Source organism: Marmota marmota, unplaced genomic scaffold (assembly GCF_001458135.2).
Source record: "Marmota marmota marmota unplaced genomic scaffold, marMar, whole genome shotgun sequence".
In the NCBI taxonomy this organism is placed as follows: domain Eukaryota; kingdom Metazoa; phylum Chordata; class Mammalia; order Rodentia; family Sciuridae; genus Marmota; species Marmota marmota.
The window spans coordinates 530,246-557,426 of NW_026000305.1; the positions used below are offsets into that span (position 1 = coordinate 530,246).

At 38.4% G+C, this 27,181-nt stretch overlaps 1 non-coding gene across 1 annotated transcript; it reads right to left on the reverse strand.

Moving 5' to 3' along the window:
* Positions 1–9,737: 9,737 nt before the first annotated feature.
* Positions 9,738–9,853, reverse strand: LOC125614472. Its single transcript, XR_007345052.1, has one exon. It is a non-coding gene; the product is annotated as a U5 spliceosomal RNA (small nuclear RNA).
* Positions 9,854–27,181: the final 17,328 nt, after the last annotated feature.

Sequence of the window (27,181 nt, forward strand, 5' to 3'; positions counted from 1 at the left end):
AGAGAGAAAGTGTTGGTAAAAAGGATGTGCACCTTTGGAGCCCTCTAATAAGTACTGCCATCCCACCACTCATAAAGATAGTGCTGCATAGACTGCCCAAGGCCACAGAAGAGTAAGGAAAGTAACAGTGCTGATAGTCTGTCACAGAGGACAGACCTTGGACCCTGTAGTGGACCCACTATCAAACCAGTGCTACAGGTGGAAGTGATGAGGTGTAAATTGGCTTTTACACAAATGAGCAACCCAAGGGAGCATGGGTGGTGGGGGGAGGGGACAGTCATTGCTTGGAGTTACACAGGACATAAAGTCATCAGGGTGGGATACAGCCACAGATTTATTCATATTCATGATTATCAAATACTTGTACATGAAAAAAAACTTGGTAAGAACAAACTTTGAGTGTTATTGTGATACAACAGAAGCTCAAGCCAGTATTGTATTTTAAAAGCTTTATTGCAATCTAATTTAAAATGATGTAATTAACCATTTACCCATTTTAAGGAAACAGCTTGGTGGTTCTAAGTATATGTATATTGTTGAGCATCTGAGTTTTAAATATTTCCATCTCCCTAAAATGTGGCATTGTGCTAAGTTCATTTAAACACCTATCCTAACCTCAGGCCCAGAAAAACACATGTTCATGTCTGGATTTGCCTATTCTAGATATTTTATACAAATGAAATTATACAATGTTTGGTCTTTTGCATCAGGTATCTTCATTTATTTTCATGCTTCATCCCTATTATAACATATTAGTATTTTCTTCCTTTAATTGATGAAAAATACTCTATTTTATAAATCCATCCATCAATAGGGAAATGCATGGGTTATTTCCACTTTTTGGCTGTTGTGAATGATAATGCTACATGAATTCTTGTGCCAGATTATATGTTGACATGTGTTTTCATTTATCTTTGTTGTGTACCTGGGAGTGTAATTGTTGACACATATGATAACTCCCTGTTTAATGGTGAGAATCACTGCAATGCTGTTTTCATGACATTGACAGCTTTGAGGAGCACTGGCTTAGCCTGTTGTTTTTCTCTTGATTGGACCATGATAATGGGTTTTAAGAGGAAACACCCAAGATTTGAAGCATCTTTTCATGACATTATGTCTGGGAGTACATGATATCCATGTGACATCACTGATGATACTAACCTTTGTCACTTAATTAAGGTGATGTTAGCCAAGGTTCTCCAGTAGACATTGACTGTGTTCTGTTTCCTTACTGTCTTCTTGATTTCCTTAGAACTACCTGTCCATTGAAAGAGTCCTCTCAGATGTTAAAACCTACAGATGCCAGATTAGTACATGAAAATACAGGAAAGCCATTTACACCTCAGTTTCAGATAAACAAAATAATATTGCATGCCACAAGAAGTAAAAATAATTCATTGTTTATGTAGAAGTCAAATTGAACTGTGTTAAATTTAAGCTGGCAACTCTACACATGATAGGCTATGTGGAGCACAACAAAAGTGATCTGGTATACAGGGCCAAATGAGTTTACAGCAGATACCAGCACCAGTTATGATCTGATAAGGGAGCTCTCAGGATGTCCCAGATAACTGTAGGCGTTAGTTACAGACTGGAGCAGACAACACCCAGCTGGCCCACTCAACACACAGATTTCTAAGAGATAATCAATGAGAATCATTTTGTTAATGAGAAATCAATATTGAAAAAAACATGGTTTTGTTGAACTTTCCATCTCAGTTGTCATAGGGTGCCGCAGTCTGGCTGGGCACGATTCAGGAGCCACTTGTCAAAAGAAACGAACTTTATTTTTAGAACCACACACGCCAAACAAAAAAGCTTCTCAGGAAAACCTTCAGAGCCCAACTGCCACCACCAGCTTCCCACAAGCCTCTCCCCACACCCCAAGCCTCTCCACCTCCCACAATCCTCCTGCTCTTGAGGCCGATTGGCTGGGTCACGTGGGCGGAGCCAAAAAAGTCCCCCAATGAGCAGCTCCGTGGTCTGAAAGGGCAGGGAAACAGTCCAATGAGCATCACCGCAGAGGAGCCAATCAGCTAGATGTTGCTGGGGCCGAGGAGCCAATCAGCTAGATGTTGCTGGGGCCGCTGTGAGCCAATCATCAGCCGGCAGCTGGAAGTTTGCTGGCAGCTGGAAGTTTGCTGGGGCCCCTTCGGCTGTGGCTCTCAACATCTCCCCCTCTCTGTTTAAACAACAAGCATGTGGCTTAGGGACCGTGCCTGCCTTAGGTTGTCCAATAGTACATATGGTCCTTAGGTTGGTACCATTGCAATTGGATCTTACCCGTCACTGACTACCGGTCCAGTATACAGCCACACCTGTGGAGAGGTCTTTGTACCAGCGGGGGGGTGAGGTTCTTTGCCTCACCTCTGTTGGCCCCCAAATTTTAGCTGGACGATCATGACAAGCAGAAGGGAGGAAGATACACCAAGCCAATTGACGGCTCCTTTTGGAAAAATTGTACCACCGATGACATCATCAGCAAAAATACCCCAACACTACCACAAGTCGCTGCACCAACAGATAGTTCACAATGCATACAGGTGAGCTCACAATGTGTCCAGGCAAGTTCTGCAAGCAGTTCAGTGATGGCTATTGTAGAAGCTGTAGATTGGTTTTATCTTTGACTTCACCAGCACTGGGATGAAGATAGGAATTCTGGCAATAATGGCTAAAGAAAAAATTATGTAACATTACAGAAGGCACTAAAAGAAAACAATTTTCTTAACAATTTACATTATCTTTAAGAGAATTATTAAATATAATGAAAAGGAAAGGTGAAAGTAAACAAACAGATCTGTTAACCTTCTTTTGTGTTCACATATTAAAACAATCTTTAACAGCTGTTTACCCAATTAAATTAAACCATTTAAATCACGTGAATTAAAAAAAAATATTTGGATCCATTTTATCATGAGCGCTCATCATATATGATATATGGACATACATACATTCAAACATATAACACAAAACACAAGTGTGCACACATAATATAATACATACAACACATAACATTATAGTAAAGGCCTTATAACTTTTTACAGGTGAAATCTCCATTGCAATGTTTAAAAACTCTATAGTCAAAAAATAGAACTGATCAGCAAAACATTAACCTAGGTCTGTATGAGCTCAAAAAACAAAATAGAACTTCATGATATGGCAAAGGGCAATAATAAAATAGATATTGAAAAAAGCATCCTGGTTCTGTTGCAGATGTAAGAATAGCCAAACTGGAGTTTTGGATATCAGTTGTTATGGATTTGAGCCAAATCATCTTCTTTTTGGTCTGTAGAAATCGCTTTAGTTAATCTTTCTGGAATCCAAATCGGCTGCTGTTCTCCCTGTGGAAACACATAAACAGACCCCCGACTCCAGACAATCACTGGGTCAGGACCTTGGTTAATCTCTCTGGAATCCAAATCGGCTGCTGTTCTCCCTGTGGAAACACACAAACAGACCCCCGACTCCAGACAATTACTGGGTCAGGACCTTTCCATTGTCCTGTTAGAATATCCTTCCAAAGTACCTTGGGCTTATGTACATTTTTTGGACACATATGCCTTTCCGCAGCACTAAGTCCTGATGAATCCAAATTTAAAAAGTTTAGAGTAAAAAGGGTTATTTTAAGTTTATCTTTGGGGAATATATACCCCTTCCCAATTCCTTCTTTTTGCTTTAATAAGTACATTTTAATAGTTTGATGAGCTCTTTCAACTATGCCTTGTCCCTGTGGATTGTATGGGATTCCTGTTATATGAGTAATGCCAAATGTTGAGCAAAATTGTTTAAAAGAGGTAGAAGTATAACCAGGGGCATTATCTGTTTTTAACTGTTTTGGAACACCCACAGTGGCAAAATTTTGTAAGCAATGAGCTATAACATCTTTAGTTTTTTCTCCGGCATGAAGGGAGCCCATCAAAAATCCAGAAGAAGTATCAACTGTAACATGCAAATATTTTAATTTTCCAAATTCTGGCAAGTGTGTGACGTCCATCTGCCAAATATGGTTAGGTATCAATCCTCTAGGATTGACTCCAAGATTAACTTGTGGTAAAAAGGTCACACAATTTTGACATTGTTTTATTATTTGTCTAGCTTGTTCCTTAGTTATTTTAAAACGCTTTTGTAAAGTATTAGCATTGACATGGAACTTTTTATGAAAATTTATAGCTTCTTCTAGTGTAGAGAAAATATGTATGTCATGTGTAGTTTTATCTGCTAAATCATTGCCCAAACTAAGGGCTCCAGGCAATCCTGTATGTGCCCTGATATGTCCTATAAAGAATGGATCTTTTCTGTCCCAGATTAGACTTTGTATAGTGGAAAGCAAAGAGAAAACAGTAGAAGAAGGGGAAATCCTACCAGCATCTTCAAGAGATACTATAGCATTAACTACATACTGACTATCAGAAAATAAATTAAATACAGAATCTTTAAACATCACAAAAGCTTGTAAAACTGCATTAAGCTCTACCTTTTGAGCTGATTGTTTGGGTACTAAAAATGTAAAAGTTTGATCAGGGGTAACTACTGCTGCTGTACCATTATTTGACCCATCAGTGAATATATTTGGAGCATTCATGATAGGTGTTTTTCTTGTCATTTTTGGAAAAATTACAGGATGCAATGACCAAAAAGACAATAAAGGATTAGATGGTAAGTGGTTATCAAATGAAACATTAGATTTGCACATGATTATTGCCCAAGTATTTAACTCATTAGCTAACTCATCAATTTGATTCATAGTATATGGAGTAATAATTTTATTGGGAGAAATTCCAAACACTCCCTTTGCTGCTTTTATTCCTTTGAGTATTAATTGTCCTACAGCCTCAGGATACCTAGTAAGAATAGTGTTAGGAGAATAAGATAAATGTATCCATAATAATGGACCTTCTTGCCAAAATACTCCTGTAGGAATATTTTTTGTTGGTAGTACAATAAATAATAAAGGCAAACTTATATCAATTCTATCCAAATGCATATTTTCCATATATGTTTCAATGATTTTTAATGCCTTTCTTGCTTCAGGCGTTAACATTCGGGGTGAATTTGGATCTGATGGACCTTTTAGGATATCAAATAAAGGTCCCAACTCTCCTGTTGGTATACCTAAATAAGGCCTTATCCAATTTATGTCTCCTAATAACTTTTGAAAGTCATTAAGTGATTTGAGTTGATCTACTCGTATTTGAATTTTTGGTGGACGGACCATGGTTGAGGATAATAGAACTCCTAAATAATTAATTGGAAAATTTAATTGTACTTTATCTATTGCTATCTCTAGATTATAATTTTTTAATAAGTTTGTAAGTGTGGCATAACATTCTAGCAATGTGTTTTTATCTTTGTGTGCTAATAATACATCATCCATATAGTGAAATATTTGTAGTTCAGGATTTTGATTTCTAAGTGGCTGGATTACTTTGTTAACATAAATTTGACACATAGTTGGGCTGTTAGCCATCCCTTGAGGGAGTACTTTCCATTCATATCTCTGATCAGGACCTTCATGATTCAGTGCAGGGATAGTAAATGCAAAACGTGGACTATCCTCAGGATGAATTGGAATTGAAAAAAAACAATCTTTAATATCTATAACTAAAACATACCAGGTTTTTGGCAAAGCAGACAATTGAGGAATCCCTGATTGAGCAGGTCCCATAATAACCATCTCATTATTAATGGCTCTTAAATCTTGCAATAATCTCCATTTACCAGATTTCTTTTTGATGACAAAAATGGGAGTATTATGGGGAGATACAGAAGGTTGTATATGTCCTTCTGCTAATTGTTGTTTGACCAGGTCATGGGCTGCTTGTATCTTTTCTTTAGTCAGGGGCCACTGAGGAACCCATACTGGTCTTTCTGATTTCCAAGTAATTTTTATTGTCTCAGTGGCCCTTTCTGAAAATCCAACCCATGTCTGTCTGTTCCTTGATCTATTTGTATTGGTGCTGCTATACCTTGTTCTTGTTTTTCTAATCTTTTTCCTTTCCTAAAACCTTGTCTAGTCATAATAGTGGGTGCATTTTGGTTGATGTTATTTGTTAATGTCAAACCTAATTGATCTAGGACATCTCGTCCCCATAAATTTACGGGAAGATGATCCAATACATATGGCTGTATAGTTCCTTCACATCCTTCAGGATCCTTCCAATCTAATACCATTGCACTTCTATGGGGATTAGTCGCCACTCCTAGGCCTCGAAGCGTTTGAGTGGCTTGTTGTAATGGCCAATGTTTTGGCCATTCTTGACGAGAGATGATGCTAAGGTCTGCACCTGTATCCAGTAGCCCATTAAATTCATGTCCTTGAATATTTAGTTTTAGCATGGGGCGAGAATCTAAATTTAAAGAAAGCATAGCCCAATCTACACCTGTGGAGCCTAATCCCTTGGAACCTCTTTCTACAGTACGACTGGAAAATTTATCATGTAGGCTGGGTATTATTAGTAACTGTGCTATTCTATCTCCTGGTGAAATTACTGATATACCCTTTGGAGAACTGGCTATAATTTTTATTTCACCTTCATAATCGGGATCAATTACCCCAGGACTTATCATAAGTCCTTTTAGAGTAGAAGAGCTGCGTCCCAATAATAAGCCTACTGTTCCTTTGGGAAGAGGTCCTTTCACCCCTGTGGGAATGATTTGAACTCCCATCTCTGGAGTTAGTACTGCTCTGGCGGAGGCGCAGATGTCCAACCCTGCGCTCCCTCTGGTTTGTCTGATGAGGGATCTGATGGACAATGTGTCCTGGGCACTACCCTGATGGGGTTGCTGGGTTCCTCCAGTGCTCCGTATATTTGTGGTTTTGGGCCCCGGAGCATTGGGCCCCCCTGTCCATTTTTTGGCAATGGAGCCCGATGCCTTTCTCCACGATATCGTGGATAAACACCTGGTCCTTGTTCGTTTTTTGATAATGGAGTACCCTCTATGGTGGTTTGAGAACGGCATTCATTAGCCCAATGTCTCCCTCTACGGCATCGTGGGCAAATACCTGGTATTCTACTCCTTTGATACCTAGTTTTGTTAAACCCTCCTCCAATGGGGCAATTCCTTTTAAAATGTCCTGTTTGTTCACAATTGTAGCATGTTCTTGGCCTGGCATCTAAAGCCTGTTTTACTGCAGCTGCCACAATTTGCCCTTGTTCATTAATGTCTCTGGCATCTAAAGCCTGTTTTACTGCAGCTGCCACGACTTGCTCTTGTTCATTAATGTCTCTACATAATTTAATATATGTGTTTAAATCTTCATGTTTCCATGGTCTAATGATATCTCTGCACCAACGATTCGCTTGCTCATAAGCCAGGTGTTTTAGTAATGGCATTGCTTGTTCTGTATTCCCAAAAACTCTGGTAGCTGTTTGAATAAGCCTATCTACAAATTCAGCATAAGGTTCATTAGCTCCTTGTATTACCTTAGATAATTGAACTTGTAAACCTCCATGTCCTTGTAAAGTCTTCCATGCCTTAATTGCATCTGCAGCAATTTGTGCGTATACACCAGGATCATATGCAATTTGTTGCTGCTGATCCTCATAAGGTCCCTTTCCTAACAACATATCTAGATTTCTCTGAGGATAACCAGCTGCTGCATTTCGCCTAGCCGTCTCCTTGCAAAATTCCTCATTGGCAACCTTCCATAACAGGTATTGTCCTCCATTTAGCACAGCTTTACACATATTAGCCCAATCTGCTGGCGTCATGTTCAAGTTGTTAATGGATTCGACCATGCTTACAGTGAAGGGTGCTTGAGGACCATAGGTTGTTACAGCCTCTTTTAGCTGCTTCACTGTTTTGAAATTTAAAACTTGGTAAAATCGCTGCCCTCCTGCCTCAAATACAGGGCATGTTAATATTTGAGATCTTGTCTCAGGATCCCAACTATCAACTGCGGGGGTTGGGGACCTCCCAGCATATGGAGGTGGCCTTGTTAGTTGGACACTTACGTCCTCTGGTGATAGAAAGGTGTTAGTAGCAGTCTCCTGTTGTAACTTTCCCCCTGATGGCTTTTTCTGTTTTACACTTTCTTTCTCTGTCTGACTAGCTTGAGAGGCCTTCTCTTTTACTTGAATCTTTTCCTCTGTCTGACTAACTTGAGAGACCTTCTCTTTTACTTGAATCATTATGTCTTCTTCTTCCTCTACCATTGTCTGAACTGAAGGCTTTGGACTAAGCAAACAAGATATGAACGTCCACAATGGCAATGTGCCAACTGGCAGAGTCCCTGGGCTTTTCTTTTCTATTCTTTTTAAATCTTCACCATGATGGTTCCATTGTGATATATTTAACAACTCCTCCTTAAAAAGCCATGGGCTACATTTTTGTATTGTATCAACGTATGCCCTGATTGTTCTTGATTTTACTGAGATGCCTCCTTCCTCTAACAATTTACTTAACACTCTTTCAGTTTGTTTTTTACTAATTTCTGATCCCATATTTCTACTATAATACAACCCAACAAGATAACACCTAACATAACTGAAACAGAGTGAAACAAAATTGGAACAACACAAAATCATTATAATAGCCTCCTGAAACGTCCATCTGTCCTTTCTCCCTATCTGTTCCTCAGATGTGAGCGGTTTTTCTTCCATCTTACACATCTCCAGGGACAGGCAACTTAAAACAAATGTGAAACAAAATAACAAAAGAAGAATCTTAAAATGGCTACCCATCCTCTCGCCCTGCCCTCAGAGGCGAGCAGTTCACCTTCTCACTTACCCTCAGTCATTCCCCGTGCAGCCCACCAAATGCCGCAGTCTGGCTGGGCACGATTCAGGAGCCACTTGTCAAAAGAAACGAACTTTATTTTTAGAACCACACACGCCAAACAAAAAAGCTCCTCAGGAAAACCCTCAGAGCCCAACTGCCACCACCGGCATCCCACAAGCCTCTCCCCACACCCCAAGCCTCTCCACCTCCCACAATCCTCCTGCTCTTGAGGCCGATTGGCTGGCTTGTGTGGGCAGAGCCAAAAAAGTCCCCCAATGAGCAGCTCCGTGGTCTGAAAGGGCAGGGAAACAGCCCAATGAGCATCACCGCAGAGGAGCCAATCAGCTAGAAGTTGCTGGGGCCGCTGTGAGCCAATCATCAGCTGGCAGTCTGAAAGTTTGCTGGGGCCCCTTCGGCTGTGGCTCTCAACAATAGGGATTGTATAGCAATTCTCTTATCCTTGAAGGTTTGGTAGGACTTTGTTGTAATTTTGACTAAACTATTTCTTGGTTTATATGTGTGTAGATTTCTGAACATTTAGTCAATTTCTTAGTAAAGAGAGTTTTAAGAGAAAATTTCAATGGGCGTATATTTTCCCATCTATTCTTGGAATTTAGAATCTGATTCCAATCATCTTCATAAGATGATCCTCTACTGCAATAACTAGTGTTAAGGAATTGAGAGGATATTGCTACAAATCGACCCATTCACTCTATAGAAAACCATTATCTTCAGCAGATTTCTTGGTGAATATGCAATCAGGACAATGCATACTTTTATTTATTTCAAGAAGTGTTATTTAAAATTTTATTTGTTCTTTTTAGATATACATGACAGTAGAGTATATTTTGACATGTTTGTACAAATGTGGAGTATATCTTATTCTAATTCAGATCCCAGTCTTGTGACCTTACATGATATGGAGATTCATTGTGGTATATTTATATATGTACTTAGGAAAGTTGTGTCAGATTCACTCCACTGTTGTTTTTTATTTATTTTTTATATTTTTTTTTAGCCTTGCTGAAACAAGGCCTCAAAAAATTGGTTTAAGACTCAGAGTTGTTTCTCTCCATGGAAATCTTTAGTAAAAGGCTAAAGGTTTATATGATCTGAAGAGAAACCAGAGTATCCACTGTCATTTTTGAGAGGTATCCTAAAACACTTTCTCCTGCTACACAGATAACCTTATGACAAAGAAATCACTTTTTTGGGCACAAATGGGGCTTCTTCTCAAGATAGCAGATAGAGATGCATCTTAGCCTGTGGACTTTGTGACTATACCCATGCAACACTGATGGGGGCATCAGTCAAAATTTGGGGTTCATTAATAGGAGCCCCATGTACCAGCAAGTCTAATTCATATTATCCAATGTCACTTTTAAAGGGAATAATATCAATGTGCTGTTCTCCTTATTCTTGGTCATATCTTTTAATTGGTTTAAGCCTCAAATTGGAGCAGAGGGCTCTTTGGGGGCCCTTTGAATATACAAGCATTTTGGAGGAAGAACATAAGAATATTTGAGAAGCCAGGGAGAATAGAAATACTGAGTATGCAATCAGGACATTGCATATTTTTATTTACTTCAAGAAGTATTTTAAAAATTTTATTTGAAATAGAGGTAGAGTTTTGGAGCTATTGTAAGACCCACACCTTTGGGGCAGAGCAGAAAAGTGCTCCTGGACAGAAGCTTACTACCAAGAGGGTTGAAGAAGAGCGCTTGGGCTGTGCAATGTGTTTCTCCTTCCAGATGCACCAATCATGTAAGTCATTCCTGCCACAGAGCAAGAGTAAGTAGAGAGGCTAGATGTGTTTTAGTCATGGATGGTCCTCCCCAATGGGAGAAAATGGCAGAAATGGAGAGTAAGATTTCCTTAGGATAAACCATTGTGTGGTTGAGTTGACCAGGTTTCTGCCTACTAAATGGCTGTATTATTCTAGGTTTGCCTCCCTAAAGTGACTTGGAGATTCCTCAAATGACATTTTTTGGTGTTCTTAGATCATTCAGTTACTGGTTATGGATAATTTTTCTCACAGATGGCTAACTGTATAGCACAGTGCATGAGTTCTGCATGATCCACTCAGAAGGCTAGCTCATCTCTAAGAGCCCTGGAATACCTTCCTTGGTCTCTTTGTACTGATAATACTCATGTAATGTCATTTTTAAAGCCAATAAAATTCCTGGTATCAGACACACAATACAACAACCTGGGTGAAGCACTCCCAATTGCCTGCCTCCCTGCCTAGTTTCTCTAATGAGTGTGCTTTGTCATGTGGCCTGAGGGACGAAGGTATTTTATTTTAAAGGAGAGACATGGGGAAGACTGTGTGCAAAGCACATCGTGGTTGTCAAAGAAATCTGACTAAATTATGGGGACTGTGACCACTTTTTCTTTTCCAGAGATTGAACCTGGGGCACTTAATCACACTGATCCCACATCCCCAGATCCTTTTGTTTATTATTTTGAGACACGATCTTGCTAAGTTGCTTAGGGCCTCGCTGAGTTGCTGGAGCTGGCTTTGAACTCATAATCCTCCTGCCTCAGACTCCTGAGCCACTGGGATTACAGGCATATGCCACTGCACCTTGCCTTAGGACATTTTTAATTTTTCTTAGTGAAAAGCAAGACAATATTAAGAAGAATATTTCCAATCTGATGGAACAGCCTGAGCTCCAGGTTGCCATGGTAACTTGATGTCATCATGGCAACCGTGAGGACTTTTTTCTAGGGGTTTCTATAGCCTAGCAATAAGAGCAGGGCCCCAGCCTTTAAGTGTTTGGACTCATTTACCACAGGTGGCACATCTTACAGTGTGGGCAGAATTCTTAGCATTGCCTGAGTCTGAGTCTAGTTTCTCTAATTAGTGTACTTTCTCAATTGGTGACCTGAAGAGTGAAGGTGTTTTGCTTTCAAATAAAGGCAAAGGGACAAAGAGGAGGTCTATGCAGAGGCATTTCTGATGGGTGCAGAGTATCAACCTGCGCGTTGAGTTGATGTTGCCATAGAAACATGACGTCATTAACAGACTATGACGACAGTCTAAAGGAGACCAACTTGCTCTACTTGGAGAGCAGTGTCCCACTCCAGATGTTTAGACTGGGGTGTGGAGGCGGTGCGCTGGCCCCGCGGTGGGGACTGAGCTTCCCTGAGGCAGGGAGATGAAAGGACCCCAGCACAAGTCGCTTGGTTCTGGCTCAGGTACTCGGTGCCCTGCTGACTCGAGAGGGAGAGAGATGCTGAACCTTCCTGGCCCCAGGCAGCGTGATGTCCTATGTGGTTATTGTGGTATCCTAAATGCGTGGGTGAATTTATGCCACTTCTTACTCCTTTTCAAATTTGTTAGAGGAAGAGAGGTGAGTGATAGAAAAGGAATAAACCCTAGTGAGAAGCCCATTGTACCTTTTGGTTGTTTTGATAGCTACCCATTGGTACCAGAACCATTGGTCACTGACCCAGTGCCTCCTTCTGGTTTTGGGATTTTGTGCTCCCTTAGCAGATGAGGGAGAGAGATGTGGAACCAGTGAGTGTAATGTCTTAGGCCAAGGTGTCCTGGACCGACTTTCCATGTAAAGGCGTGGCAAGAATGCTCACCCATGGGTTTGCTGGGACCCTCAGAGATCACACTTACTTAAGTAATTGTGATTTCCATGTCTCTTGCATTGATGTTGAAATAATGTGGTTGATTTCATGGTCTATCTTGAAATTTGAGATTGTAATATGATCATGCATTCTTTCATGGTCACCACATTTTCATCCATTTGTACTGGAGATTTAAACCACTGGCACCTTAACCACTAAGCTACATTCCCAGCCATTTTTATTTTATTTTGAGACAGGGCCTCACTAAATTGTTCAGGCTGGCCTTGAACTTGCCATCATCCTATCTGAGCCTCCTGAGTCACGGGTATTACAGGCATGTGCCACCACACCTGGCTCTATTATGTGTTTTAAATCCAATGTATGATTATTATCCAATGAAAGTAAAGACAACTGCATGAGCTGTATGGGATACCCTGGAAGGGTAGGATGAATGCTTTCTTTTTGCTATATTTCCTCTTTTCAGAACAATGAATTATTTCCCCAGGATCATCCAAATTTGAACAGTGAATTGTTGTGTTTGTTTTGGGTCTTATTACCAGTGTCATCATGGACTAATAGGTGCTTATATATTTGATGAGTTTTAATCCAGTATGTTCATTAATCTTTTTCATGTTCCAAATGAAATGTTTGTCCAGTAGGAACCCTTCAGCTTGGTCACCTAGTCTTTGTGATAGAATCTCTAGTGTGACAGTTTGGTCCAGACTCATCTGGTATAATCTCAACCCCAGATCTGAAATCAGCCATTTCCCCAAGGAGGTCTGGTTCCTTTTAGTGAGAAATAATTTTATAGGATTGTGTTAAGGTCCTAAAATTGCTCATTGCCACTGGGTTGCTCATTTTTTTTAATAATTTTCATTGCATGTTACCAGTGAATGTGTTTTGTATTTTTAAGAGTATATATCATCATCTGTGTCCATCCTGGGCTGCTTCACCATCCCCTTACAAATAATCACTTTTTGCAGTTTTTGTTTTAACTGTCTAATTTTTAATTAAATAATCAAATATGGTATGTATACTACTTAGTTTTCTCTTCTGTTCGCAGATAAAAGGTGGTGTATTCTATACCAGCACTGTCCAATGTAAATTTCTTCAGAAATGAAAGCATTCTCTATCCAAATATTCTCTGTCCAAAGCATGCAAGGCAGTTGACACTGGCTGTTCATGTGCTCAAGTTGTTGGTTTTGAGCACATGAATCATGGTGAGTGTAATTGAGGAACTGAGTCATAATTTAATTCAAATTTGAACTGTGAATTGCCACATATAGGTCATGACTTTGTATTGCACAGCTGCAGCTAACACTTTTTTCTGTACTTTGTGTTTCACCTAACAATGTATTCTGGAAATTGCTCCACAGCAATAAAAGAGGGACTCTGCATTGCTTTTTATACCTGCATAGTCCTCTAGCTTATTTTGGATTATTCCACCAGTTTCCTGTTGCTGGATATCTGTCATGTTTCTAGACTTCTGCTTTATGAATTGTCCTTTAGTATTTTTGCATTTTATCTTTCAGATAGATGCTTAGAAGGCAGATTGCCTTCTAAGGAGTATATACCAGGAATATTGTTCCAGGAATATATACCTGTATATATTGCTAGATAGCATCAAATACATTCTGTGGAGACTGTACCATTTGACAGTAACTTCTGCAGTACCTGAGAATACACTTGTTCATACACTATCCCAGGGGAACTGAAGGAGATGAATGTCATGTGAGGAGACTATGAAAACCATTTCACTAGCTTGGTGGAATTAGATGTTTGGACAGGGTTCCTAGTCCTGTGCTTGCCTATGAAATCTGGTCTCTGGTCTCTTGTTGAGAGCCACAGCCTAAGAGGCCCCAGCAAACTTCCAGCTGCCAGCTGATTGGCTCCTCTGAGGAGATGCTCATTGGGCTGTTTCCCCGCCCTTTCAGACCACAGAGCTGCTCATTGGGGGACTCTTTTGGCTCCGCCCACACGACCCAGCCAATAGGCCTCAAGAGCAAGAGGAGTGGGGGGGTTGAGAGGCTTGTGGGAAGCCGGTGGTGGCAGTTGGGCTCTGAGGGAATTCCTGAAGAGCTCCTGTGGTGCAGCGTGTGTGTTCTAAAAATATAGTTCATTTCTGCTTGATAAGTGGCTCGTGCATTGTGCCCAGTCAGACTGCGGTAGTCTCTTTCTTTCTCTGTGGCTCTGAGTCCATGCCCCCCAGTGAGAAAGGAGTTATTACATGAAGCCAAAATACTCAGAACACTAAATAAGGGGGGAGCCCCTTTAGGGAGAAGACAGGCACAAAACCAATTTGGCAGTCTACCACCCTGTCCTAGCAAAGGGCTAAAGGAAGAGCCAAGACTGAAGTTACATGAGTGTTTCCTTGTCCTTCACTCCCAATCTGTGAGGAGAGGGTAGCCTATTAGCATTGGGTACCTCAGTTTCCCAAGTTGCAGCCTCTCCCCACACAGCTATTTCACATTCTGTTCAGATGCTGAGTTTCCAGAACTCAGAGTGACACTTGGAATCACCTTACCTAGAATAGAGTGGTTTTGAGGTCATACACAATGGCAGGTGTACCAGTATCCATGTTGCTTCCTTTGGACATACCAATAGTGCAGGTCTAGAGACAGAGAGGGAAGGTGTGGAATGCACATATAGAATTTGCCTGGCAGTGCTCAACCCAGACTAGAACCTTATACATATTTCATAAATTTATTACAGGTGGACATAAGAGTAAGCTGGGAATGAAACTGTGCATGTGTTCTTTCGATTTTTTTATACACATGGAAATTTTTCAGAGAGAACTTAGTGCCACACTGCTTGTTTCATAATCTGCTTTAAGGCAAGATTTCTTTTCTGTTTATGGAAATGATGCCTTTTCATTGGAACAGAAAATATCTGGAAAAGATGGAGAATGATGTCACCTGGCAATCAAAGTCAGAATTGTAGGGGTGAACGTGTCCTTTAGGAGGCTTGGAAAAGAGGTAGGGGATTTGTGGGCAGTGAAGGAGCCGCCAAAATTTTCTGGACTTTTCTACACACTTGTGGTGATCTGCTGTCTTTATTATCACCGTGGAATCTTTCAACATGGTATTGAAATTCTAACCCCTGTGTGAACTGAATAGAAAACTGCTTGACTTTATGAGAGAATAATTGTTCAGAAGAAGGTTGAAACATAGAAACACTGGGACAGCCTCCCCACCATACTGAATAAATACTGAATAAATACTGAATAAATTGTTTTGATCTGCTTATTTTTTGCACATTAAACAGTATATGTTTAAACAAAGTAGGGATTGCATTGTCATTATATATGCAGTTCACAATTATTTTCTTTTCAACATTTTATATATTCAAGTATCCATATTTAAAACACTAGTTTGCATATTTAAATCACATGTAAATTTATTAGATAAAATAAATCTACTACACTGAATTGCATACATACTGAATTACTTTTATTCTTTTTAAAAAATATTTATTTTTTAGTTGTAGTTGGACACAGTATATTTATTTTATTTATTTTTATGTGGTGCTGAGGATTGAACCCAGGGCCTCACACATGCTACATGAGCGTTCTACCGCTGAGCCCCAACCTCAGCCCTACTTTTATTCTTTTTTATTGGTTCTTTTTATTTATACTTAACATTAGGATTCATGTTGGCATAAAAACATGGAATATAATTTGTTCTAATTAATCCTCAGTACTTTCCCTTACCATTCTCTCCTCCCTCCCCCTGTTGCTTTCCCTGTACTCTACTGATCTTTCTGCTATTTACTTATACACTTTTTCAAAAATTAGTGTCTTGTGGATATACATGATGGTGAGATTCACTGTGGTATAGTCATACAGGTACATAGGAAAGTTATGTCAGATTCATTCCACTCTTCTTCCCTTGTCCAGTCCCTCCTGAGGGGAAGGCCCCTCAACTCCCTTGGTCTACTCCATGGATCTTTCTTCCATTTGGATGGAATTCCCACACCTTTCCTCCCAATCTATTTTTTTCTTTATTTTGGACTGGTTTCCATATATCAAAGAAAACATTTGACCTTGGAATTTTAGGGTCTGGCTTATATCACTTAGCATGGTAGTCTCCAGTTCCAACTATTTACTAACAAAAATGCCATAATTTCATTATTTTTTATGGTTGAGTAATGCTCCATTGATATACTGAATTATTAAATAAAACTTTGTAATGTATAATTTTCACAAAGAGTATATGAACATGATCCATAGTCTGTAAATGTGTTTATACACTATCATTTTATGATTTGGTTAACTAATTTTCTTTTTAATTTTTTTAACTTGTAGATGGACACAATACCTTTATTTTATTTTTATTTGGTGCTGAGGATTGAACCCAGTGCCTCATACATGCTGAGCAAGTGCTCTACCACTGAGCTACAGCTGCACGGTTCACTAATTTTCTTATTTACAAAAGTTTACATCAATTACTTTGTGATATTACCCATTGGTTTATATTACCCATATGAACCAATCCCAAAGAACCAAAGGCTGAATGTTTTCTCTGATATACAGATGCTAATTCACAATAAGTGTGTGTTTGGGGAGAATAGTGGTATTTTGGACTAGACAGAAGGAAGTGAAAAGAGGGGAGGGGACATGGAGGTCAGAATGATAGTAGAATGAATTGGACATTATTACCCTATGAGCATATATGATTACATGATCTGTGTAATTCTACATCATATACAACCAGAAGAATGAGAAGTTATACTCCATTTAAGTATAATGTGTCAAAGTGCATTCTACTGTCATGTATAACTAATTAGAACAAATACAAAACTTATGTATACTCATTCATGCATATCTACAAACACAAACTGATATATATATATATATATATATATATATATATATATATATTCTTTAGTATAATTTGAGCATAGTATATATTATATTTTGTAACTTACCTGATTGAATATGATCCTATTTCGTTTTAGTGTTTACTTTAATGTATGTCCATGTGTTTATTGTGGACATTATATTGCTCCTTATGTGTATTGTATCTTGATATCGTTAAAGTCTATCCATTGTTTAAATGTTTCACACATCAAGGATGTAAAACCTGTGATTTTACAGGATGGGAATAATCTCTCCACAAGTTTTCATACTTTTTATTTTCTATTTTTTGTATGCAAGTTGAGTTTTACACTTTATAATGATTTATAATGATTATTAATATTTAAAAATTATTTCAGCATATTGTTTTCAAGAGAACAATTGAGTAATAATGCTTGTATATCAAATGTCTATCCATGTCAGCTCAGAGGATGAAGAGGCAGAAGTTTGGTCTTTTAAGTGATACCAGGGTTTGAGTCATGGAGCAGTTATTGTAATGTTGCTTCCCGAAGTCAACTTTTCTAATGTTTAATTTCTTACCTTATCCAAGTAACGGGGGTAACTATTGGTCCTGAAGGTGATACTGCCAGTTATTGGTGATGAGTCCTGCTTCCCCACATGTTGAAGTTTGAACATTAGAGAAGCATGCCGAGGAAAGCATATAAAGCAGTATTTACTTAAAAAGGGGTAACAGACTTCTCCTGGGAGGGAGAAGGGGGCCATAATTGGTATCTCAAGAAGCCAGGTGTTCTGCCCTTTTTATATGTCCTAGCTTCCTTTGTTCTCCTGCCCTCTTCCCCTTATCTTTCCCCTTCCTGCATATGTGAATAGGCCCAGGAATGCTCAGTGGGAAACATGTGGGCTGAAGGGGGGGAGGGCAGGATGGTGCAATCCAGGACACATTAACAACCTTATAGCTCCCTATAGTGAGAGGCAACTCCTGGGACAGGTTACCTTAGCGACAGGCTGGAGCAGGGGCAGGTTCTTGATAAGGGTGGAGGAAGGGCTCTGAAGGAATTAACATTTCAGTCCCTCTGGGGACAGTCTCCAACTTGCCCAACTCACTGAAAATTAGCCTCCTGGATCCCACCTGACTCGATTTACGTATCTATACTCACTGCCTGTCTAATTCTTGATTCAAAGGTACATATATGATTGCACAAATGGTGTGACTCTACTTCATGCACAACCAGAGAAGTGAAAACTTCTGTTCTGTTTGTGTATAATAAATTGAAGTGCTTTCTACTGTCATGCATAACTGATTAAAACTAATAAATAAGGTTGGGATTGTGGCTCAGCTGTAGAGTGCTCGCCTAGTACCTGTGAGGCCCTGGGTTCGATCCTCAGCACCACATAAAATAAATAAATAAATAAATAAATGTATTGTGTCCAACTACAACTAAAAAATAAATATTAAAAAAGAACTAATAAATAAATAAATTATTGGTCCTGAATATTATTATTAGGATTAAAATGAGATGAAATATAAAGTATCCTTACATATAGTAGCCGTAGGTGATAATAGTCTACCATTTGGTTCCTGTCTGAAGTTTCTAGTTTAACATCTCAGGAATGGGTCAGTCAATGTAGTTCCCAGACCCAGGCCTCTTGGCCACAGGGCAGGATTTCATCACCACCATTGTCTTCTTGAACAAAAGGAGGTGATTAACAATGGGGGCATGACACAGTTCAGGTTCCATATCTATTGTGTTTTCCACTACCAGCCCTTAAGCTCTGGAAATCTATCATCTAAAGATGAGGCAGCTGGTTGGCCTCTGCAGAGGGAAAGGGACAGATGTTCAACCCTAGAAATTTGTGTACCAGCTTGGTTGTCAGTAAAATGGGTTGAATAGTGTCTGTCTGGAACTTAGTGAAATTTTGGTAGGTTACCCTGCCTCTTTTGTCCCATAATATGGAAGCTTTGAAATAGCAAATAGAAATGTAGCAGCAAGAAGCCAATTTTCGGGCTGGGGTTATGGCTCAGCGGTAGAGCGATGGCCTCACAAGTGCAAGGCCCTGCCTGGGTTTGATCCTTGGCACCACATAAAAAATAAATAAATAAATAAATAAATAAATAAATAAAGTTATTAAAAAATAAGCCAATTTTGGTTCCATTTTATCATTCCCTTCCTTCTCTGTGCTGCCCTGTCTCATTTTTCCATCTAGTTTGACATGAAAGAATTAGGTTTCTTACTAATCTTAAATAAGCCTGTTCCCTTTACTGGCTTCTGGCCTAACAAAGAAGGTCAATAAATATGGACTAATGGATAGAGGTTTGGACTTTCAGGTGAGAATGAGCAGGATTTGATCCTGGGACCCATTACTTGAATGGTCATGTGGTCTAGAGAAAGGAATTTATTATATACGCTCTAATTATTGGCATCTCATGTTGATTATCATTTTCATTATTCCTATCATTCATCCAGTGGCTGAATGATAAGAATGAGTATTGTACTGCTAGGTCTTACAATGTCCCTCAAGCCTACAATTTTATATCTATTGGATAGTGTTGTTAATCTACAAATTAGTGGAAGCCTAGAGAAAGCTCCTGTGTAGACATTCTGAAGATATGGTGTTTCCAATTAGATTTTTTTGTTCAAGAATTTGGGCTCCATAGGTCAGCTGATAAAAGATTCATTAAAAAGCAAAGTTAGATCATATCATTTCCTAGTCACTTAATCAGAATGCTTTATCTACATTAGTACTTAAGATAAAGGAAAAACAACAACAACAAAAAAACAGTAAGCATGCGTATATGTAGCACAAAACAGTGGAATAACATTGCACAATCTTAATTTCAATGATGATGGGATTGCTGGGTTTTGATATTTTAAACATCTGCACTTGGCTCAATATTAAACATTTGCAAAGATAAATATAGATTATATTTACAATAAAACTATATCCCCTGAAACCTCTTCTACTTGTGGTAAGTTTCAGGTGAAAAAGTACTATTAAACTAATGTAATTGAAGAATTCCCCCTCTGATTGCATACCCTTGCATTTCCCATGGAGATTATCATCATGAGATGCTTAGTATTCCTATGTTTAGGATTAGCCTTATTCTCTAACCCTGTACTACTTCCCTAAACAAAATATATTGTTTTGCACCTCTCACTAAACATACACATTAAGACACCTCATCATTACAATCAAGGAAGCACAGTGGAGATGAGTTAAAGGGGAGACCTTTGTCAAGATCCCAGTGTGGTGTTTGAGCACCATCCACAGTGCACAAAGACAATGTTGGCTTCTTCCCATCCCAGCTCTTCTCAGGTGATTTTTTAATCTCACTTTACCTTGAACTATTCTTTTCATTTGCATTCTTTCAGTTTATTTCCTGTTTATTCATCATGCTTTTTGGATTGAATATTGTAATTTGTTTATTTTCATTTTTATTGAGATTAGTATTTGATGTTTTTAAATGTCTTCAGACAGCTGCTCTAGCTAGATTTTGATGCATTGTGAGTTTATAATTAACCTCATCAAATTCTGTAATTATAATATATCTCCATTCAGGCCCACGATTTGTTTATCAACCTCAGATACAGTCAGTTTTCATGATTCCATGCAAATCTGAAAAGTAGGGTTATTATCTAATATCAGACTTCATGTCTATATGTCCCTCCATTATTTATGCCCTTGAATTATATTAGTTAGATCTTCTCTTTACTTACTGATTATTTTCCACTTGAAAAATTTTTTATTAAGGTAAGTGTTGTGTGATTTGGCATATTCATTTTAATACCTCACATCTTCCTTTTGAACTGTGAATCTTTATAATCAACTGCATTTTGTTTATTTAAATCCCTATGGTTCACAATTCTAATCCCATAATTATCAAGATTATAACCCCCTCTTCCTTGTGTTTATCAGTTTCTTTGTATGTATCTGTATAGTTTTGGATTTTGCTTCAGTAGAAAATATGCAAAACTTTTAGTAATTAGGCCTTTTACCTTTATTTAGAATTAGGCCTATTTACCTTTATTGATTCTTTGGTCATTTGGGATCATCCTGTCCAAAGAAATCATAGTCTTTTACTAGATCATATGTTTTATTTGCTCTCCCTTTTTATTTACTATTAAGTATTTAGTATATTTATTTTTTGTTCCAGAGTTATTTTTATAGTAAATTAACTACACTACTTAAAACCCTTGGTATGGAATACAGTCCTACTAATGAATATAGGATTGGTCAAATAATATAAACATTATTCACCTTAAAAAACAATGTGCCTGTTCATTGAAATTTCAAAATATGCCAAATTAAAATAACTAAAGGAACACAAGCCAATATGCCGGGGTATTGTGCTGAAATGACCAAGGTGCTGAAAAATATTTGTGATGTGATAATTTGGGGAAAGATTATATATAAATGAATATGGTTTTTATAATATAGTGATGTGTAGCATTCCATCCCTGCCTGTGGTTAGATATGTGTGACCCTGTAGTAGTGAATTTCCCTTAGTGAACCCAACTTTGCTCATATACAAATTGGATATATAGACATTGAACTCAGAGAACCATTATGAATAGAAATGAATAAGCCTGTAGAAAGCATCTGGTATGTAACAGCTTCACAAATGTACATATGATGTCCCCTATGTTCTCTCTCCCATAAAAAATGACTTGGAAATGAATGACTCACAATGATCATTTGGATTTGAGGCAGCAGGAAAGGAAATGTATTTATATTTATATGATGTACAACATCATATTATGTAAAAGGTGAGATGCCTGAAGATGGAGAAGAAGAAGCAAATCACTGTCTCCTTAATGTTTACCTCTATGTTTGTCTCTTTTTAAAAATCTTCTGTTTTGATACCAGAATAGGAACTTTGCTTTGTGTCCCAGAAAGATGACAGGATAGAATAACTGAGTGTGAAAATGGGTCTATTAGACAAAAAACTAGAATCAGGAGACCTGGGTCAGCCCTCACTCAGAAAAACTTTGTTCATCCCAGTTGTAGGAGACATAGACTTGGAAGTCAGTAAAGTGAAGAGAAAATTTAGACATTTAATTGCTTGTTTTGTGATTTTTAGCAATTTTTGAGTCTCACAGATAAATGAAACTTATACAAAATATAAATATATATATATATATATATATATGGAAACATGCAAATATGATAACATTTTAAAAACTATTGATTGATGGGGTCATTATTTATCTCTAGACTCAATTGTTTCCTACAATTTCTACATTACTGTGGATCATTTTGAAAATGAAAATTGAAGTTCATTGAACCTGGTTTTGTGAAATATTTCAAACTACAAAAATTAAGGAATATAAGAGGCTCTACACATTCATGTTACAATATATTATGTATATAAGTGAAACTCACTCTGAAGTTTACTCTGACTCATTAACCTCCTCCTTTCCCATAAATAGCAATCTTAAAGAATTCGGATGTATCCTTTTTAAGACTATTCTTTATAGAAAAAAGTATACTTTGTTATGTAAGTATATACATATAAGTGAAATGTGGTACTATTTTGTGGCAGGTTTTATCTACAGATCCCTGGCTATCTTGTGGAAGAGGAAGAAGAAAGAAATGTAAGAACAAATGCCTATTCACATCTCACCAGTGGGACCTGCCATATATACCTCCTTGTCATGTATAACCTCTTTCAAACTTATAAAACAGCCACATTCATTATCTTAGTTTATATGCTGTAGGAAGCACTAACAGAATCTTCAGGTAATATTCTCAAACTCTTTTTTTTCCAGATGTGTTCAAACCCAGAGTTTTCTTAGAGCCAAGTAGCCTGCCTAAAACAGTTATCTGAATATACACTGAATGTTAAACAACTTCCATTTGTCCATATTTACCTTTTTGTCTGGATCCTAATGTGATATATATGGTGAAAGAAGACAATGATTACCTGGAATTGGTTTTCATGTATCCAGATGACACACAAGTCCCTTCATTGGTTTAGAGAAGTAGCCCATTTAAAACTTGATCTGATTTTGTATTACAAATGTTAGATGTGTGTATTTTCCTTTCCTTTTATTATTTTAATTGCACAAGGAAGGTCCTTCATAGGTGTTTTAATTCCAATGTACTAACTACTTCTGGGGCCCTGGGCTAAATGAGACTCTGAGTCAACTTTTACCCAGAATCCAGCTTTGTCACAATCCTCCCTCTTGGAAGCTCTGGTACTGAGCACTAGGTGATTTGATGCATCACTCACCCTTTTCCTCCTTTGTGGCAATCACTGCTTGGCTCATGAGGTAGGTAAGCAAAAGAACAGGTTTTCAATTAAGGGGATTTATGACAGTGCAGAGAAGCATGTTGGAAACTGCTTTCATCTCATGACCTTCACTAAAATCCTGAGAAGTGGGTCATCATCTGACTGTTGAATGTAAGGTACATGTGAGGGACATACTTGCCCTTTTCCTGGACATCTATAATTTCCAGGCAGCTGCCCAAGTGGGACTGTCTTGTGCTTATATTCATATACTAGTTCTGGAACCACCCTATCCTATTACCAAGTTCCTTTGGTTTATGGATGTTCCTACTTCTGACTTTGAGTCACTTCCTTATGGGAAGGGCAGAGATATATGTTAATTCTTTGTATTTTTACCTCCAAAATCATTGAAGATAAAAGTAGAAAGTGACGGGAAAATACTTGTAAATCATTAAAAGTCTGCTACCCATGCAGAAATACTGAAAACAATTGAATATACATATATATGTATATATTCAGAAATTATACTATGCAAATATGATCATGTGTATTTATGAATAGCAGTGACATGGTATCTTACATGTTTCCAAACTACATTTTTTTGACACACATCATAATATAAATGTCAGTCTATGCCAATCAATATACACCCACCTAATAAAAGTGACAATATTATAAAACTGATTAAAAGGTTAGTATTTTTGCTAATTTCCTCAGTGCCCAACATTATTGTAAGTGTTCAACCTACACTTTCTCATTTATCCTCACCACAACCTGTGAGGAGGAGTTATTATTGCCCATCTTTATATATAGGGAACTGAAACACAGCAAGGGCAGGGCTAGCAGGTGGCAAGGCTTAGATGTTTTTTATAAGCCATGTGGCTCACAGGTAAATGCATCTGAACAGTAGGTGCTATTGCCTATTGTAGGATACAACCAATATTACTATTAACCGGGTCATAGCACAATAAAACAAATTAAGCTTCCATATTTTTCTCACATAACTTAGCAGAAATGTAAAATATTAGTGGTAATGTATGTGGTTTTGAATTTGGAGGAAATATGTGTAGTAAAACTATATAAAGTGCTACCCAACATCTTGCCTCCCTTCCTGTGCTTCAGGGATATTCCCATTGTATAAGGAATGGCTTTTCTGTGGTTGAGACTGAGAATGCTTTTGTTTTATATCCATTATAATATTTTATAGTTGTAAGCACCAGTGTTTATTATAGGTAAAAATAGATAACACAGAAGAGGACACAATAATACCCCAAATCTTATCACTTGTAATCAGTTCATCTGTGTTAATTTTTTTGAAGTTTCCTTTTGCAGGTAAATATATAGAAATACCTGCAAATATGTGAATATTGATATGAATATATATTTGCAGGGATATAAATATAGAAAGTATATATGTAAGAATATTATATGTGTGCTATTGTATGGCTTTACATGTATACATGCAAAAGGTACTTCCTCTCACATAGGATCTGTGCATATACAATAAAGCTGGAAACTTCTAAGGAGGTGCCAGCATCAGCCATCAGTCATGTGAGGAAACTCTCTGGATGTAACAAATTAGTGCAGCCTCTAAATGACTGCAGTTCTGGGAGGACAGACACCACATGAAACAGAAGATGCCCACATAAGCTCATTCAGCACACCGACCCCCCAGGTGGTAATCAGTAAGTGGATCAGTTAAGTGGAAATAGAAACCCCAAACATGGTTTGTAAAAGTCCCCCCCTTTTTCTGGAGCCTTTTATCATTGAAAAGGATTCTCTTATTTTTGAATATTTGGTGAAACTTTTTTATAATCTTGACTGCAATCTGTATATGAGTATGTATGTGTATAGATTTCTGAACATTTCATAAAGTTCTATTTGAAGGAATTCTTCAGGAAAATTATGATGATGTATTATTTTCAACTCCATAAGAATAGCTTCCACTGTGGTCAGGTGAATTAAAGTGTATCAAGGGGTGTTGCCACAAACAACATCCTAGGGAAAACCTCAGAGGTTACCTTAGTGAGTATTAATTCTGCACAAGGGGGATTTGTTCAAAAAGGTGTCCTGAAACACTCTTTCTTGCTACAGGGATTGTCCTTGATATGGAAGTCAGTACCTTGGGCACACATATATGTAGCTCCTTCAATAGGCAGCAGGTAGATATGCATTGCAGTCCTTGGCCTTTCTGACCGTCTCAACACAGCACTATGATGTATGTGTCTCTCCAGTTCTGAAATTAATAAAGATCCCACATGGACAGAAAACTAAGTAATATTCTCTAAAATCACTCATAAGGAATAACATTCATGTATTTTGTCATTTTTTAGTTGGTTTAGAGTAGAGACTTTGAGAGAGGTATTTGGGGGAATTCATCAAAGAACTAAATCATTTGTGGGAAAACTTGGGGAGACAGACATTAAAAGGACAGTAGAGCTGTGGGCCTACTATAAGACCCATCTCTGATGGAAGAGCAGAAAAGTCTTTCTGAAAGGGAGCTTACTACCAAGAGACTTGCAGGAAGAGGAACTGGAATGTACAAACCCTGTTTCTCCTTCCAAACACACAAATCAGGTAAGACATTCCCGCCATAGAGCAAGAATGAGTGTGTAGAGAGACTAGTGGTGTTTTGGTAATGGGTATTCTTCCGCATAGAGGAAAATGTCAGGAAAGGAGGGTAAGAATTAACCAGGATAAACTATGTATGATTGAATTGACTAGGTTTCTGCCTATTAAATTATTAAATATTCTAGGCCTGCCTCCCTAAAATGACTCTGAGATTCCTGAAATGATGTGTTTTAGTGTTCCTAGATCATTTAGTCACATGATTATTGACAGCATCTTAGTTTTCTGCTTCAGATGGTTAGCTGCATAGCATCATTTATGAGTTTTACATGCTCACAATGGTCACTTGAAGATAGCTCATCTCCAAGAGCCCTAGGATGCTTCCCTGGGTCTCTGTGTACTCATAACACTCCCCTGCCACTTTTAAAGCAAACAAAATTCCTGATGAAAGGGACATTCTTTGTTCCACTAAACTGGGCAGAGTTATTCTCATTGCCAGAGTCTGAGCCTAGTTCCTCCAATTAGTGCACTTTCTCAAGTGACCTGAAGAGTAACATTGATTTTATTTCAGAGAAGGGCAAGAAGACAGAGGAGTCATTTTTGTGCAAGGACCAACCTGCACATCACAGTTGCCATAAAAACCTGACGTCATTAGGGTGCCTGTGATGGCATTCTAAAGGAGACCAACTTGCTCTGGTTGGAGAGCAGAGCTCCACCTCCAGATGCTTGGAGTCAGTGGAGGGTGTGGGTGCCTCCCGATGGGTGCTGAGCTACCCTGATATGTGGGAGACAAAGGGACACCAGACCCACATTGTGTCATTACTACTCTGGGACTCACCAGAGCACTGAGTAGGCTGTGGGCCTACTATAAGACCCATACCTGATGGAAGAGCAGAAAAATCCTTCTGAAGGGGAGCTTACTACCAAGAGACTTGCAGGGACTCAGTGCTCCACTGACTTGAGAAAGAGAAAGATGTGGGACCCTTCTCATCCCAGGCAGTCTGATATCCTGTGTGGTTATTATGGAATCCTAAATGCCTGGATGAATTTAGGCCACTAATTATTCCTTTTCAGATTTGTTGTTACAAGAAGAGAGATGAGTAAAAGAGATGGAAAGGCCTTGGTGAGAAGTCACTTTGGTTGTTCTGATCACCATCCCATTGCACCAGTGCCCAGCATGGTACCAGGCACATAGTTACTCTGATAAGGCACTGTGATTTCTGGGTTTAGTTTCTCTTTGGGATGTTCCTCCTGGGCTTATATTA